This window comes from Dioscorea cayenensis, chromosome 1, assembly GCF_009730915.1.
Source record: "Dioscorea cayenensis subsp. rotundata cultivar TDr96_F1 chromosome 1, TDr96_F1_v2_PseudoChromosome.rev07_lg8_w22 25.fasta, whole genome shotgun sequence".
NCBI classification, from domain to species: domain Eukaryota; kingdom Viridiplantae; phylum Streptophyta; class Magnoliopsida; order Dioscoreales; family Dioscoreaceae; genus Dioscorea; species Dioscorea cayenensis.
The window spans coordinates 13,316,637-13,334,637 of record NC_052471.1 but is presented as its reverse complement, the minus strand read 5'-3'; the positions used below and the strand labels follow the sequence as shown (position 1 = coordinate 13,334,637).

The 18,001-nt window shown below is 40.4% G+C and overlaps 2 non-coding genes across 2 annotated transcripts; one reads left to right on the top strand and one right to left on the bottom strand.

Moving 5' to 3' along the window:
• Positions 1-476: 476 nt before the first annotated feature.
• LOC120267049 lies at positions 477-583 on the top strand. The gene has a single exon (XR_005538381.1). It is a non-coding gene; the product is annotated as a small nucleolar RNA R71 (small nucleolar RNA).
• Positions 584-8,955: 8,372 nt separating this feature from the next.
• LOC120268650 lies at positions 8,956-9,062 on the bottom strand. The gene has a single exon (XR_005538981.1). It is a non-coding gene; the product is annotated as a small nucleolar RNA R71 (small nucleolar RNA).
• Between the last annotated feature and the right edge of the window lie 8,939 nt (positions 9,063-18,001).

The window sequence follows — 18,001 nt, the reverse complement described above, 5'->3', positions numbered from 1 at the left end:
CCTTTTGTGGTGCTTGATTACTCCATGAAAATTTGGGATGATTCTTCCAACCTGAATTGTAGGTATTGCTATATGGATTTCCTTGAGGTCTCATGCCATTACCTACAAAATCAACATTTTCCACTGAAGAAACATCTCCAATAGAGATCGGGCAATTGGAGGGAGCATGTCCTCCATCACAACCGGTGCAATTAGACACGGCCGCCACTCTATTTGAAGTTAAGTGATCTAACTTCTTACTCAAATTCTCTACTTGGGCCGCCAATGAAGTTACTGCATCAATTTCATGGAGACCGGCCACCTTTTTCTTCTCCCTAGCATTCCATTGCTAGCTATTTAACCCCATTTCTTCAATCAACTGTCGGGCCTCATTGGGGGTCTTGTTACCTAAGGTACCTCCTGTTGCCGCATCCAAGAGTTGCCTTGTACTCGGGTTCAAACCATTGTAAAAGGTTTGAACAATCATCCACTCCGGGAATCCGTGTTGCGGGCACTTTCTCAGGAGCTCCTTGAACCTTTCCCACATCTCGAATAGAGACTCTAATTCCAACTGAACAAAGGATGAGATCTCATTCCTAAGTTTTGCTAATTTTCTGGGAGAGAAGTAACGGGCTAGAAAAGCTTCTACCATCTCCTCCCAAGTAGTAATCGATGCTCTAGGTAATGAGTGTAGCCACTGCTTCGCTCTCCCCTTTAGGGAAAATGGGAAGGCTCTCAATTTGATGGCATCATCCATAACCCCATTTATCTTCAGTATGTCGCACACCTCGAGAAAGCTCTCTATATGACTATTTGGATCCTCATCGGCCAAACTGTTGAATTGTGCGGACTGCTGCAACATATGGATGAATGCCGGCTTCAGCTCAAAATTCTAAGCTCAAATCAGGAGACGTACAATACTCGACTGTGTGCCCAATATTGAAGATCTGGCATAATCAGATAGTGTTCGTAGTTGCTCATTCTGTTCTGCCATGTTTTCAGATTCTTCTACTTCCAAGTCAGCTGAATTAGACTGTTTGTACAGTGTTCTTTTCCCTTTTCTTCTAAGTTCATGCTTTCAAGCTCGTGATCTCCTTCAATCAATATTGAGGGATTCCCTCGGGTGATAACTGAGCCGCACTAAAAAGAAAGAAAAACAAAAATCGAACGATGATGGAATAAGAAGATATGAAATAGAATGTATGGTGAAATAGCTAAGAAAACAAAGTGCAAAGTATCTCTAAACGCCTAGTTCCCCGGCAACGGCGCCAAAAACTTGACAAGGTCCCCTTGCGTATATCCCGAAGTGCACGGGTTTATCAAGTAATAATCCCGGGTGAGCTGGGTATCGAATCCACAGGGAGTAGGGAATAAAAATACTTAATTTGATTCTTAGCTATGTAAAAGATCAATGATAATGAGTGTGACAATGATTCAATTCTCAACAGTAAAAGCAACAAGTAAGAGAGCAAAAGTAAAGAAGGGGGTAAGACAATCGATAAAGATGGTGTACCCTGATAATGCTCCACCTAGGATAATTGTTTCAAGTGCAAGAACCCTCTATTATGCTTCCTAATCAATGCAATGGTGAGTCGTGGACATCCTTAATTACATAGTCCCAAATCTAAGGTCAACTATGCCTAACTCTATACATGTCCCGGAGGAGAAATCGAACAATCTAAACATCTCGCACTCGCATAGAGTTGCAATGAGCTGCAGGGATTCCAAGTGATAAATCTTTTCCTTAATATAGACCTAACCCTTTGGTCTAGGTGGAAGGTCCCTAACCACAATTGAGCCCTAGATACTAAGATCACCTCAACGCTTCACTCCGTTGCACGCGCAACTAAGCCCCAGTCGAAGTTCATCCCTTAGACCATTCACTCTATTATAGCCACAAAGAACTCTAGGAATGGAGGTAGAATCTATCACGCCGGAAGGGAAAGGGGACGCTCCTGTACCTCTCGACTCACCCTCTCAACCCTCTCCAACCTACCGTTGTCTAACGCTCGTGGTGTGTCAATCACTCACAAGGTTACCAACAAGAACTCTCAACCCTAGTGTCACTCTAGGGAAATGTTCATACAATCAAGCATTCAAGGTTGGAACTCACAATAAACATCAATTTATTGAAACCATAATAAAAAGTTTTAAAGAAACAAATACATCCTAGGGTTCACAATACCCGAGTACCCACTAGGGGTTTAACTCTCCATGGAGCTAAGTACAATCAAAGAAATAGAATGTAAAAAGCAATGAATCCATGAAAGAAACCCCTCGATAGTCGTGTCGATGGTCTTGTGGAAAGTCCTCTACTGCTCGTCCCAAGGATTCCCTCGTCCTCTATAGGATACGCCTCGATGGAAGCTCCCCTACCAACCTTCTTCCTTAGGAATGACGATGTCGGAGCCGTAGAACCTCTCCAAAACCTTTGGCCAATACTCCTCGAAACCCTAGTCAAGCCCTCTCTCAAGTTGGGGAAAAGATGGAGAAAAGAATACTAAAAATCGGGGCTGATTCGGCTTTTTAAATAGGGTCGAATCGGGCGACTACACGGGCGTGGATGCTTCACCGCCTGCGGGGGAATTTCCACCGGGCGTGGATAATTTCCCACTGCACACGCTCGTCGCGGATCACTTGCATCTTCAATGATAGGCACGCTGTGAAGCTCTTGTTCTAGTGCATAAGTCGGACGCCCGAGTGATCGCCTTTTGTGCCCCTCCAAATGGATGTGCGAACTCGAATACGAGGAGGTTGGCACACACTCTAGCACCTCACATCGACCTATGTCTTCGCGTTTGAAGCTTAGCAAGATTTCCTCCAAAATCGGTGCATTGTAATCCACATTGGCTTCTTTCCTTCATACTTGGCCTCACAACCCTATCTGCATAAAAGTAACATAAAAACACATATATTAGTGTTAAAACCTGAGAAAAGTAATGCTCAACATAAGGAATGAACGCTTCGCATCCATATCGCACAAGCACTTATCATTGTGCAAAAAAAAATACATAGTTCCTCAAGAAGGCAAAAAGTGGGTTCTGGCAACTATCGGAGATGATTGGAAAGTATATAAGTGTAGGGTGAAAAAAGAACATTACTATAAGTATAAGACTGATAAACTTAGAATATTGAATCGCCCACAACACAATGGAGAAAATAAATTCAAAGAACTTTTGAAGTATTGGAATTCAACAAATGCAAAGGTATAAAAATTTTTAGTTTTTAATTGCTTTATAATGTCAAAACTACTTTCTCCAAACTATGCTAATAGTAATGGAAATCTTTATGTAGAGAATCACCCAAATAAATGCAAATAATCGAAAGAGACAAATTAATATGCATACAGCGGTCAAAAAGAGTTTTGCTTGGATAAGAAAACAAATGGTAAGTGTACATATGTTTTTTTCTGTATTTTAAATTTGATATTCTGGGAATGTATTGATTAGCTTGACTACACTTATTATGATTAATATTGTTTTGGTTACCTTGACTATACCTATTATGTTTAGTATCATCAATGAATTCAACTTTATGGTCTTTTCAAAATACTCATAATTGTCTAGTATTTTTTGTTGGTATGATAATTGTTTTGTGTCGAGCTATTATGATTATTATCATCAATGAATTATGTTTTGGATCATATACAATTCTTTTGCTAGTGAAAAATTATGTTTTTTTATTTTTTTAATTGATATTCTAAGAATGTTTTGGTTAACTTTATTACACTTATTATGATTTGTATTGTTTTAGTTACCTTGACTATACCTATTATTATTAGTATCATCAATGAAAACAAAATGGTAAGTGTACGTATGTTTTTATTATTTTAAAATAGATATTTTAGGAATGTTTTGATTATCTTGACTACACTTGTAATGATTAGTATTGTTTTGGTTACCTTGACTATACCTATTATGATTATTATCATCAATGAATTTACCTTCACTATAATAGAATAAAAAAATAGTTGTTATTGTTTTGTCTTTGGTATGATAATTGTTATGTGTGGTGCTACATTTGTTTTTTTTTCTTTTTTTGGGGATCATATACAAGTCCTTGCTAATGAAAATTATGTTTTTGTTTGAAATTGATATTCTAAGAATGTTTTTGCTAACTTGATTACACTTATCATGATTACTATTATTTTGGTTGCCTTCACTATACCTATTATTATTATTAGTATCATCGATGTAATTAATTTTGTATTCTTTTGAAATTATTTCTGTTTGTATTGTCTTTTTTGTTGGTATGATAATTGCTATGTGTGGTGCTAGATTTGATTCTTTTTGGATCATATACAAGGACTTGCTACTGAAAGTTATGTTTTTTTGTTTTTGGTGGGTGGAATTAAAACAGCAAGATGCAAATGAAAACAATGAGGTACCAACTAATACTGCTTTTTTTTTTTATTGAAACTCAAAAAAACAACCGAACAAGACCTATAAGGAGTCCTTTAATGATACTAGGGACAAGATTGTAAGGATTTCCTTTTACTTATATGCAATTATAGTATTATTTTGGAATGCGATATTTTGTTTTACACATGATCAATATACATCAAAAATAAATATTTACCAAAGTTTTTATTCTATTATAGTCTCAAATGCAAGTTGTCCAAATCACAAAAAAGTAGTGAAAACCAATTTGTTGATGCATTTTTTGTGGTGATGGGAGGGACACGACTTGGTCGTGCTATGTTGTATGGGGAAGTGCAACACCAATAGATTTGAAAAGGTAAAGGAGTTAGTGATGAATCTTCTCAGAAAAGTTTCTCAAAAATTTTTATTGAAGGCATGAAGGAACAGTATGAGAGAAGAAATAAGAGAAGAAATGAAAAAGAAATGACAAAAATAAATGGAAGAACAATTGGCACATTATAAATCATCTTTGCAATCATCTGTGAGCAACAATTTCTTTCTATGATGTCACAGCTCCAAGGCTTGGTTCTAGGAATGAACATCAACCAATTTCCAACATTTAATTTGAATTTTGGTTCAACAAGAGATGCTAATAGTGCACCAACTCAAGTAACACGTGCACGTAAGATATCCTCTGCTAGTAGCCATGAACCTCAGGTATTCTTTTATAATAATTATCATTTTAGTTGATGCCATTATGTTGGAATATAGTTTATAGTATCATTTTCTTTTAACAAATTTTATTATTATATTACTTAATTAAAATTGTATGTATCGTACGTACAAGTTTCTTCTTATTATTTTTACTAACTAATTTTTTATAATTACAGGGACAATGAAGTTATACTTTCATTTGGTTTCATCCCAAAATATGTAAGATGACTTGTTTTGTATTAACTAGTTTTGTCATTGAATTTTTATGTTATTGAATATTTTTGTCAACTTTAATGTGATGTTGTTGGCTCCAAGTGTTTATTACATTTTAGGATGATGTTTGATAATATTAGCATTTTATTGAATTGAATTATTAAAATTATTATTTGTGAAATAGTACAGGACTACAAAACCACTACAATGGATTTTATTAACTGTTTCAGGAGATATTGTTAACCGCTACAATAGATTAGATGAAACAATTGTAGTAATTTATACACAACTGCTGCTATAGCTATTCCCAAACCGCTGCAACATATAATACAAAACCGCTGCAATATGTATTACCAAACTGCCACAATAGATATTACAGAACCGCTACAATATAAATTACAAAACCGATACAATAGGTATTAACAAACCGCCGCAATAAGTATTGTGAAACCACTTCAATATATAAAATATCCATTGCAAAATAAATGACTGCAGTATATGAAGCAACCACTACATAATTAAAAACCGCTACAAAAACCAATGCCAATTGGAACTGTTTAGACAACGGTGTTAAACCGCTGCAATAGGATGTATAGAACCGCTGCAATAACCAATTGCAATGGCAACATATTTAGCGGCTGCCAGTTCGCTGAAATAGATCTTATGCAGTGGTTTTAAGGCCATTTTGCATTGGTTTATAACTGCTACATTAGTGCAGCAATGTATTAGTGAGAAGGGTTGTATCGAGAGAATACTTCAAAGGTTTGGCATAGAGAATTATAGACCTCACAACATTCTTGTTTGGATAGGAGATAAATTTAGTTTAAAATAGAGTCTGAAGTGAGAAATTGAATTCAAGTATATGAAAGATATTCCCTATGCATTTGTAGTAGGAAGTCTTATATATGCACATGTTTGTGCCCGTCTTGGCCTAGCATTTCTTGTGAGAATGCTTTGGACAATATCAAAAGTAATTTGGGTGGAGAACATTGGATTATTGCAAAAATGGTTTTTCATAACATGAAAGACTACATGGTCACGTGTAGGAGGCCGATAGAGTCAATATCTAGTTATGCCTTTATTGAGATTAGTGGTGATATTTCATTAGAGAAGTACCAAAAATCAACAAATCACTTGATCGACCACTTAGGTGAAGTTCATTGCATTTTATGAGGCATCAGATTATGCTATTTGACTACGTAATTTTGTTAAAGAACTGTGGGTTGTCATGGTCATAAAGAGATTGTTATGATTATCCTTTATTAATATAGTAGAAGTCTTATTTTTGAACAACAATATGATCTTTTTGAGGTCTAAGCATATAGACATTAAGTTCTTAGTTATCGAGGAAAGAGGTCAGATTAGTCTTGTTAACAACTAGCTTATAAGGATAGACTCTAAGGTTCTGGATCCAATCATTAAAATATTGGCCCTTATAGTTTTTTATGAGCCTATTGCCCATTATTGGTAGAGATGTCTTCTAATTATTTGGTGTTTGTATTTTGTTTTCACTTAGCTTGATGTTTAAGTTGATGTAATGATATCTTTGAATTAATTTTATGAAACTTTAGTGTATTCATTGTAATTACCATGAATTATGATCTTGTAATGTTTTAAAGTTGGACAAATTCGGAAAAGACAAGCATTGATCACATTATCTTGTAATTTCAATGTCACACATCCACATTTAATTTGTATCATTAGTTAATTTAGTATCTAGGATCATTGTGGGTTTAGTTGATTGCTCTAGTGACAACTACCCATTTGCTCCATATATAGACAAGTTTGATTGAATATATTGATTTAGATGATTTTTTACTTATGCAAATGATAAGTGCTTGTGCGATAAGAATGCGAAATGTTCTTTCCTTGTGTTGAGCATTACTTTTCTCGGGTTTTAACGCTAATATGGGTGTATTTATGTTACTTTCATGTAGGTAGAGTTGTGAGGCCGAATATGAGAGAAAGAAGCCAATGTGGTCATAATGCACCAATTTGGAGGAAATATTGCTAAGGTTCAAACGCGAAGACATAGGTCGGGTTCGAGATGCAAGAATGTGTGCCAACCTCCTCATATTCGAGTTAGCACAACTATTTGGATGGGCACGAAAGCAATCACATTCAAGCATTCTGACTTGTGCATATAGAACAAGATCTCCACTAACATGTCCATTATTAAAGAAGCAAAGCGATCCACAATGTAAACGTGTTCCCGTTTGCATTACCTCGATGAAAGCATGGATTCGGGAGTATTTCTGGTTAGTACTATAGTAGGATACCGTAGCAAGAATACTGTAACAGCACTGTTCACATCCGGCGGAAAAACTGGAAAACAGAGAATCCACACTGGCGTGTGGAAATTCCACAAGCCCGTGTGAAAAATCCATAGGGGTGCCCACACGGGTGTCTGAAATCCCGATTCCAGCACTTTAAAAGCTGATTTTAGCCCCGATTTCAGTATTCTTTTCTCCATCTTATCCCCAACTTGAGAGAGGCCTATGGCTAATGTTTTGAGAGGTATTGGCTAGGGCTTTGGAGAGGTCCTACGGCTCTGACATCGCGCGCCGTTTGGAAGAAGTGTAGTGGGAGAGCTTTCGTCGGTACCGATCCACTGAGTTGTATCCTAAGCCGGACAAAGGAAGCTTTGCGAAGAGTAGAGGACTCTCCACAAGACCATCGCCACGACTAACGAGGGGGTTTTCTATGGATGCTTTGTTTTACATTTGATTTCATTGATTGTATCTAGCTCCATGGAGAGCTAAACCCCTAGTGGGTACTTGGGTATTTGTGAACCTTAGGATGTATTCGTTTCATTTAATCTCTTTATTATGCTTTCAATTAATTGATGTTTATTGTAAGTTCCAATCTTGTATGCTTGACTGTATGAAGACTCCCCTAGAGTGACACTAGGGTTGAGAGTTTTTCTTGGTAACTCTTGTGAATGAGTGACACACCATGAGAGTTAGACAAAGCTAGATTGGAGAGGGTTGAGAGGCTGAGTCGAGAGGTAGCGGAGTGTCCCCTTTCTCCTCCGATGTGATCTATCCTACTTCCACGTTCGAAGAGTTCTTTGTGGCCATAGTAGAGTAAATGGGCTAAGGGATGACCTTCTGCTGGGGCTTAGTTGCGAGTGCAACAGAGTGAAGCTTTGAAGTGATTTTAGCATCTAGGGCTTAATTGTGGCTAGGGATCTTTCACCTGGACCAAAGGGTTAGGTCTATACATAGGAATAGGGTTTATCATTTGGAATCCTTAGAGCTCATTGCAATTCTATAAGAGTGCGAGGTATTGAGATTGTTCGATTTCTCTTCCGCGACATGTATAGAGTTAGGTATGGTTGACCTTAGATTTGGGACTATGCAATGAATAATTTCCACAACTCACTATTGCATTAATTAGGAAGCATAATAGAGGTTTCTTTCACTTGAAATGATTATCCTAGGCGGAACAATATCCGGGTACCCCATTTTTATTGATTGGCTTACCTTCTCCTTTACTTGTGCTCTCTTTCTTGTTGTTTTTACTTTTGAGGATTGAATCTTGTCCTACATATCACTATTCATCTTCCACATTAGTTAAGAAACAACTCAAGTTAAGAAACAACTCATTACATAGAGCATCAATTACCACATGGGAGGAGATAGTAGAAGCTTTTCTTGGCCGTTATTTCCCTCTCAGAAAATCTGCAATGCTTAGGAATAAGATGTCATCCTTTGTATAATTGGAATTGGAGTCTCTATTTGAAACGTGGGAAAGGTTCAAGGAGCTCCTGAGAAAGTGCGCATAACACGGATTCCCGGAGTGCATGATTGTTCAGACCTTTTACAATGGTCTGAATCCGATTACAAAGCAACTCTTGGATGCGACAGAAGGAGGTACCTTAGCTATTAAGATCCCCGGTGAGGCTCCTCAATTAATTGAAGAAATGGGTTTAAACAGCTACCAATGGAATGCAAGGGAGAAGAAAAAGGTGGTCGGTTGATAAGTGCCTGTGTGATATGAATGCGAAGCATTCTTTCCTTATGTTGAGCATTATTTTTCTCTAGTTTTTACACTAATATGTGTGTTTTTATGTTACATTTATGCAAGTAGGGTTGTGAGGCTGAGTATGAAGGAAAGAAGCCAATGTGGATCATAATACACCAATTTTGGAGGAAATCTTGCTAAGGTTCAAACGCAAAGACATAGGTCGGGTGTGAGATGCTAAAGTGTGTGACAACCTCCTCGTATTTGAGTTAACACAGCCATTTGGAGCGGCACAAGGGCAGTCACACTCAAGCATTCAGACTTATGCACATAGAACAAGATTTCCACCAACTTATCCGTCATTAAAGAAGCAAAGCGATCCACGACGTGAACGTGTGCCCATTTGTGTCACCTCGATGAAAGTATGGACTCAGGAAGTATTTTAGGTCAGGTACCATAGCAAAAGTACTGTAGCAGCAAAGATGCTCACATACTGGTCGAGAAAACAGAATTGGAGAATCCACACTGTGGAAATTATACATGCATGTGGAAATTCCACATGGGCGTGTAAAAATCCACAGTGCCCGTGTGGTCGCCCGATTCAAGCCTTATTTAAAGCCGATTCAGCCCCGATTTCAGCATTCTTTTCTCCATCTTTTCCCCAACTTGAGAGAGGGTTTCGGCTAGGATTTTGAGAGGTATTGGGTAAGCTTTTGGAGAGGTTCTACGGCTCCAACATCATCATTCCTTAGGAAGAAAGTTGGTAGGGGAGCTTCCATCGAGGCGTATCCTATACCGGACGAGGGAATCCTTGGACGACGAGTAGAGGACTTTCCACAAGACCATCGACACGACTATCGAGGGTGGTTCTCTATGGATTCATTGCTTTTACATTCTATTTCTTTGATTGTACTTAGCTCCATGGAGAGCTAAACCCATAGTGGGTACTTGGGTATTTGTGAACCCTAGGATGTATTTGTTTCATGAAATCTCTTTATTATGTTTTAAAATAATTGATGTTTGTTGTGAGTTCCAACCTTGAATGCTTGATTGTATGAACATTTCCCCTAGAGTGACACTGGGGTTGAGAATTCTTGTTGGTAACCTTGTGAGTGAGTGACACACCACGAGCATTAGACAAAGCTAGGTTGGAGAGGGTTGAGAGGGTGAGTCAAGAGCTACCGGAGCGTCCCCTTTCCCCTACGACGTGATAGATTCTACCTCCGTTCCTCGACTTCTTTGCGGCCAGAATAGAGTGAATGGTCTAAAGGATGATCTTAGTATCTAGGGTTTAATTGTTGTTTGGGACCTTCCACCTTGACCAAAGGGTTAGGTCTATAATTAGGAAGAGATTTATCACTTGGAATCCCTAGAGCTCTTTGCAACTCTATTCGAGCGCGAGGTTGAGAGGTTATCTAATCTCTCCTCCGGTACATGTATAGAGTTAGGCATAGTTGACCTTAGATTTGGGACTATGTATTTAAGGATTCCCACGACTCACCATTGCATTGATTAGGAAGCATAATAGAGGGTTCTTGCACTTGAAACGATTGTCCTAGGTGGAGCATTATCCGAGTACCCCATCTTTATCGATTGCCTTAACTCCTCATTTACTCGTGCTTTCTTACTCATTGTTTTTACTTTCGAGAATTGAATCATTATCACACTTATCACTATTGATCTTTCACATAGCTAAGAAGCGGATTAAGTGTTTTTATTCCCTACTCCATGTGGATTCGATACCCGATCATCCGGGATTATTACTTTGACAAACCCGTACACTTGTGGGATATACGCAAAGGGACCTTGTCACCGGTCTCCATGAGATAGATGAAGTGAATTCGTTGGCAGCTCAAGTGGAATCATTGAGTAAGAAGTTAGATCTTCTAACTTCGAACAGAGTAGCGGCCGTGATTACTTGCACTAGGTGTGGTGGAGGACATGCTCCCTCTGATTGCCCGATATCTATTGGTTATGCATCTTCGGTTGAGAACATCGATTTTGTAGGTAATGGCATGAGGAATCAAGGAAGTCCATGCACAATACCTACAATCCGGGTTGGAAGAGTCATCCCAATTTCTCGTGGAGCAGCCAAGGTCCATAAAAGGCCATGGGGCCAATGGGTTTCCAACAACAAGGCCCAAATGTGGAAAACAGAGTTTCAGGTTTGGAGAGCCGAATGACCGATTTGGAGAAGGCCTTGACTAGATTTGTGCAATCGTCAACTGCAAGGTTTAAATCAGTTGAGGCTACACTTCGCAACCATACCGCCTCCTTACATAATCATGAAAATCAAGTGGGCAGATTGTGAAGTCCTTATCGAAAGGCCACATGGAAGTTTGCCGAGCAATACCGAGACCAACCCTAGAGAGCATGTGAAGGCAATCACTTTGAGAAGTGGTTGTGAGGTCGACGGTAGGCTTCTGAGTGAGAAGCCAAATGAACACGCCCGAGGTTATAGATGTTGAAGAGGGAGCAAGCAAAGAGAAGGAGATGTCACCACCACCTTTGAAGCCAAGAATCCCTTATCCCTCTAGATTGAAGAATGACCAAGGGGATGAATAGTACAAGAAGTTCCTGAGTTTGTTCAAACAACTCCACATTAATATTCCTTTTGTTGAGGCATTGGCCCAAATCCCTAAGTATGCAAAATTTTTGAAAGACTTGTTGACCAACAAAAGGAAGCTAGAGGAGAGTGCTTCAGTGATTTTAGATGCATTTTGCTCGGCAGTTTTGCAAAAGAACATTCCGAACAAGAAGAATGACCCAGGAAGCTTAATCATTCCGTGTAATATTGGAAATCTAGGTGAAGAAATGGCATTGGTGGACTCAGGGGCTAGTATCAACGTCATGCCATACACCTTCTTCAAAAGCTAGGCTTGGGCGAGCCTAGACCTACTCAGATGACTTTGCAACTAGCGGACCGAACGGTGAGACAAGTAGTGCTAGATGTTGATAAGGATGTGGATGTACCCTTGATAATTGGAAGGCCATTTTTGCGGACTTCCATGGCATTGATTGACATGGACGGCGGAGAGCTAACTTTGTGGGTTGGAGATGACAAGCTCACATACCGCCTTGCTGAAGCCATGCGACATTCTCTTGATTTCGATGATACTTTGTATTTTCTAGATGCTACTGATAAGATTATTGATGTATACATATAGGAAACATTCAATCCGGATCCATACGAAGGCTTGTTCGACCAAGTGGAGGGCAATGAAGAGATCATGATGCTTGGTTCGATGGAAGCAATACCATCTGCTCCAGGAATCTTGAAGAAGGTGCTTCGGAAATTGAAGAGGGCTAGGAGACGACACCAAAAATGCTCCAAGGCTGTTGGAGACGTGCGTGACCTGAACAAACAGGGTGAATCGTTGCTAGCTAGTTCCAAGCCCGACAATCCACTCTCTACCCTCAAGAGATTTTGCTCATCATGTTTCCAAGCCATGGGTAAGAGGGAAACTTTCATCTATGAGCCCCTGTGAGGTAAGACAAGCTACGTCAAGCTAAGTGACGTTAAACAAGCACTTCTTGGGAAGCAATCCAAGTGTTTATTGTTTTCTTAATTTGGTAGTTTAGTGTTGCTTGAATAAATTGGTGAATGTTGGTATCTTGATGTTTTATATTTCTGCTGTGATTTTATCGTGGGGTTTCAAGCTCATCGTCTGTTTTCATGTGAGTTTGGTGAAGTCTTGGTCGTTTGAGCTATTTCTTATGTTTTTCACTGGTATAAATTGCATATTGGGGCAAGCTCTGAGTGTGTAAACATGTTCAGAAATTTTCTGTAGAGCCTGTAGAATTTTCTAAGGCATCCAGAGAAAACACACGGGAGTGTGGCATTAACACACGCCCGTGGTTTTCTATTGCGAGCTCATCTAGAGAAGGCACTGGGGCGTGGACTCACCCCTGTGAATGACCATGCAATCCTCGCACGTCCATGCTGAATTTCTACATGGGCGTGTGAAGTCCTGCAGAGATTGACAGACTTTCTTAAAAGCACACAAGAGCGTGGACTCGCCCTTGTGGGTGACTTTGTGAAAACCGCACGGGCTTTGGTAATTTCCGCATGCCCGTGTGAATCTCTACAGAGGAGCTCTCTTCATCCCGGGAAGTCACAAGGGCGTGCGCTTGCCCCTATGAGTTAGGCTTGTGAATGCCCATGCCCGTGCGGAATTACCACACGGGTGTGTTGAACACTTAGCAATTTTTTTCTCGGATGTCCGGAGTAACCACTGGGCGTGCGGCCGCCATCGCGTGTCAGGGCGCATGGGCGTGTGTGTTTTTCACATGCCCGTGTATTTGCGTTCAGAGGCAGTGAGTGTTTTCCCGAAAGCACTCAGGGGCATGCACCTGCCCCTGTGAAGCTTTCTTGTGGAGATACACGGGCGTGTGTAATTTCGACACGCCCGTGCGGATGTACATAACTTCAAGAGGCGCGAGTCGTTTTAAAAGGATTATCGTTTCTCTTCACACTAATATCCTCTAGTTGTCTGAGAGCACTACTACATTGTTTCCGACCTCATATCGCCAATTTGAAGGATTTTTGCTTTGTTTTTCGGTCGTTTTCAAAAGCTTTCTCATTTGTAACTCGACTAGTAAGCCTTATCTTTGATTTCCTTCACAAATTCATGATTTTTCATCGATGAAACTAATCAATAATACTTCGTTTCTTCAATTAGAATGATTATTTATATTTAGAATGAAGTAAAAGCATTGTAATGGTGAATTTGTGGAGTTTGAAGCGTGGTCGTGCGTTTGTTCACGGCCCGTGGATCCACATGGGCGTGCGGAAATTCAGCACGACCGTGTGGATTTCTGCAGGTATGTTTAATTAACTAGTTTGATCAATTCTCTTTTAATTTTTGTAGACTATGGCACCTAGGTCAAAGAAGCAAGCTGATAAGCATCCGCGAGATTGGTCTCCTGAATCCGAGAGCATGAGATTCACTATCCCCGTGCATCAAGCTCATTTTGAGCGTCTGTCGCGACTTCGGTTCGGACAGACTCACTTCTTGGACACGAGTATATTGAGAGATTTGCAGCAAGGAGATGAGTTCGCTAATGAGGTCGAGGATCTCGTTTAAGTGGGTGGTTGGAGGCAGTTATTATCAATTAGAGAGCCAGCCATCTGGGAGCTTACACTATAGGTTCTGTCGACATTCGAGTTCTGCAGATCCTATGTGAGATTCGACGACCTCAACGTAGTTCAGTTTAGAGCACTTGGACATCACTATAGTCTGAGTAGCACTCAGTTTTCAGTTCGGCTCGGCTTATACGAGGAGGCATTTACAGACACTGAGGAGTACTCTAAGTTTCCGATAGATTATCCTGGAGCTCTGACCCCACGAGAGCTTATAGAGCATTATGTGGTCAGGGCCAGTATGAGTCGTGGGTGTCCAAGGCCACATGCCTTTCCCGACCTGGTACCGATATCTACATGCCATCATAAGTAGTTCAGTGAATGGCCGTGGTGATAGCACTAGCGTTCTGAGCCTACAGGAGCTTCTGTACTTGTCTTTGATGATGCAGCGCACACCGATCAATCTAGGGCACATCGTCGCTGAGTACATTCGACATCAGGGACACTATGCCAGATTAGGAGCGATCTTCTTGGGTCCATACATTACAAAATTAGCTCTGGGTATGGGTCTCTTGGCCGTGATTCTCGGGGCCGAGAAGACGAGTTTACCTGCACCCCTGAGCTTGGAGATGATGAGATTGATGGGCATGGTCCGTCGGGTTCAAACAGGGGTTTATGCTCTGGTTCTACTGGTCCCAAAGATAGCCGAGGATGAGGGCGATGATGCAGAGGCTTCCTAGCCTGCCCCCAAGCCTCAGCCAGCACCTATGGAGACCGAGGTACCTCCGTTGACAGAGGACCCACCCCCCGTGCGCATGTTTTCACTATCTCGAGCCCAGGATCACTTTGAGAGGCTCGAGAGTGCTATGAGGGTGATATGGATAGAGGTAGCAGAGGCCTGAGCAGTGATTGCCAATATTAGGGCTGTGCAGAACGCACAGTATATGGAGTTCATGGCACGTTTCGACACATTACAGCAGATCTTAGAGCGAGATGTCGCTCATCATTTGTCCTGCGGCCGAGGACTCCTCAGACCCCCTCAGCTTCTCCGGCACCTCCATTCCCTATTCTGGCATTAGATGACCCACCATGTACTTCATCACCAGCAGCAGCAACAGCAGATCCAGAGCACGACATCGACACTTGATTTTATTTTCCTCGTCTTTTATTTTCGCATTTTATTTTGGACTTGTATACTTAGAAAGGACTTTCCTTCTGAGTTAATTTTGTATCTCTAGTTGTATTCATTGTCTCATCTTTTATATACTCAAGTTATTTTTTTGTTTTTTTATTGAGCTTCACCTGAACCCCCTCGTGTATGCGTGCGGATGGTCTTGTCATCATGGGGAATTGAGACATTGTAATGGGCACGGCCAAGGTGTTTTCGAGCACTTGGCCATGTGAGCTCTCACAACCCATTGGGAACAACACTCCCAAGGACTTAGCGGCCACTTTGGAAAGGGCTACCTTAGAGGGATGTGTGAAGCTACTATCCTTTTTGAATTTTTTTGTTAACTTTTTGTAGATAAATAAGTTCCTTATACATAGAACTTTGAGGAGTATACTTTGGGTTGACTTGAGTGAGTTCACACACACATTATTTCGGATTTGTTGTCCGTTTTTATTCAAGTTTTTAGAATGCACTCTTTGTATGCTTTGGTGAACCTAAGGCCAAGCACTTCCAATATTTCCTTCGCCTATGCTCTAATGTTTTAATTTTTGCTTGAGGACAAGCAAAAGCTTAAGTGTGGGTGAATTTGATAAGTGCTTGTGCGATAAGAATGTGAAACGTTCTTTCCTTGTGTTGAGCATTACTTTTCTTGGATTTTAAAGCTAATATTGGTGTATTTATGTTAATTTCATGTAGGTAGGATTGTGAGGCTGAATATGAGAGAAAGAAGCCAATGTGGGTTGTAATGCACCAATTTGGAGGAAATCTTGCTAAGGTTCAAACGCGAAGACATAGGTCGGGTTTGAGATGCGGGAATGTGTGCCAATCTCCTCGTATTTGAGTTAGCACAACTATTTGGAGGCGCACGAAGGTAGTTATATTCAAGCATTCTGACTTGTTCATATAGAACAAGATCTCCACTAACAGACCGTTATTGAAGAAGCAAAGTGATCCATGACGTAAACGTGTGTCCATTTGTGTTATCTCGATGAAAGCATGGATTTGGGAGTTTTTCAAGCCGGTACTATAGTAGGGTATTATAGCAAAACTGTAGCAAGAATATGTACAAGAACTGTTCACAGCCGGCCGAGAAAACAAACAAATAGAGAATCCACATGTGTGTGTGGAAATTCCACACGCTCGTGTGAAAAATCCATAAGGGCGCTCACACGGCCGTGTGAAATCCCGATTCCATCCCTTTAAAAGCCGATTTTAGCCCCGATTTCAGCATTCTTTTCTCCATCTTTTCCCCAACTTGAGGAAGGGTTGCGGCTAGGGTTTTTATAGGTATTGGCAAGGTCTTTGGAGAGGTTCTATGGCTCCGACATCGCGCCCCATTTGGAAGAAGGTTAGTGGGAGAGCTTTCGTTGGTACCGATCCGGCGAGGTGTGTCCTAGGCCAGACAAAGGGACCCTTGTGACGAGTAGAGGAGTCTCCACAAGTCCATCGTGATAACTAATGAGGGGGCTTTCTATGGATGCTTTGTTTTTACATTTGATTTCATTGATTGTATCTAGCTCCATGGAGAGCTAAACCCCTAGTGGGTACTTGGGTATTTGTGAACTCTAGAATGTATTCGTTTCATTGAATCTCTTTATTATGCTTTCAATTAATTAATGTTTATTGTGAGTTCCAATCTTGTATGCTTGACTATATGAATACTCCCCTAGAGTGACACTAGGGTTGAGAGTTTTTCTTGGTAACTCTTGTGAGTGAGTGACACACCATGAGAGTTAGACAAAGCTAGATTGTAGAGAGTTGAGAGGGTGAGTCGAGAGGTTATGTAGTGTCCCTTTTCCCCTCTGGTGTGATCTGTCCTACCTCCATGTTCGAAGAGTTATTTGCGGTCATAATAGAGTGAATGGGTTAAGGGATGATCTTCCGCTGGGGCGTAGTTGTGAGTGCAACGGAGTGAAGCGTTGAAGTGATTTTAGCATCTAGGGCTTAATTGTGGCTAGGGATCTTTCACTTGGACCAAAGGATTAGGTCTATACATAGGAATAGGGTATATCATTTGGAATCCCTAGAGCTTATTGCAATTCTCTACTAGTGCGAGGTGTTGAGATTGTTCGATTTCTCTTTCGGGACATGTATAGAGTTCGGCATGGTTGACCTTAGATTTGGTACTATGCAATCAAGGATTTTCATGACTCACTATTGCATTAATTAGGAAGCATAATAGAGGTTTTTGCACTTGAAACAATTGTCCTAGGCGGAACAATATCCGGTACCCATTTTTTTATCGATTGTCTTACCTTCTCCGTTACTTATGCTTTCTTTCTTGCCGCTTTTTACTTTTAGAGAATTGAATCTTGTCCCACACATCACTATTCATCTTCCACATTAGTTAAGAAACAACTCAACTGTCTTTATTCCATACTCTCTGTGGATACGATACCCACTCATCTTCGATTATTACTTTGACATCTGTGTACTTGCGGTTTACAAGCATATACGAACGTGTCAGCAAAATTGTCTAGTCCAAATTCGAGATTGTTTAGATAAGAATAACGG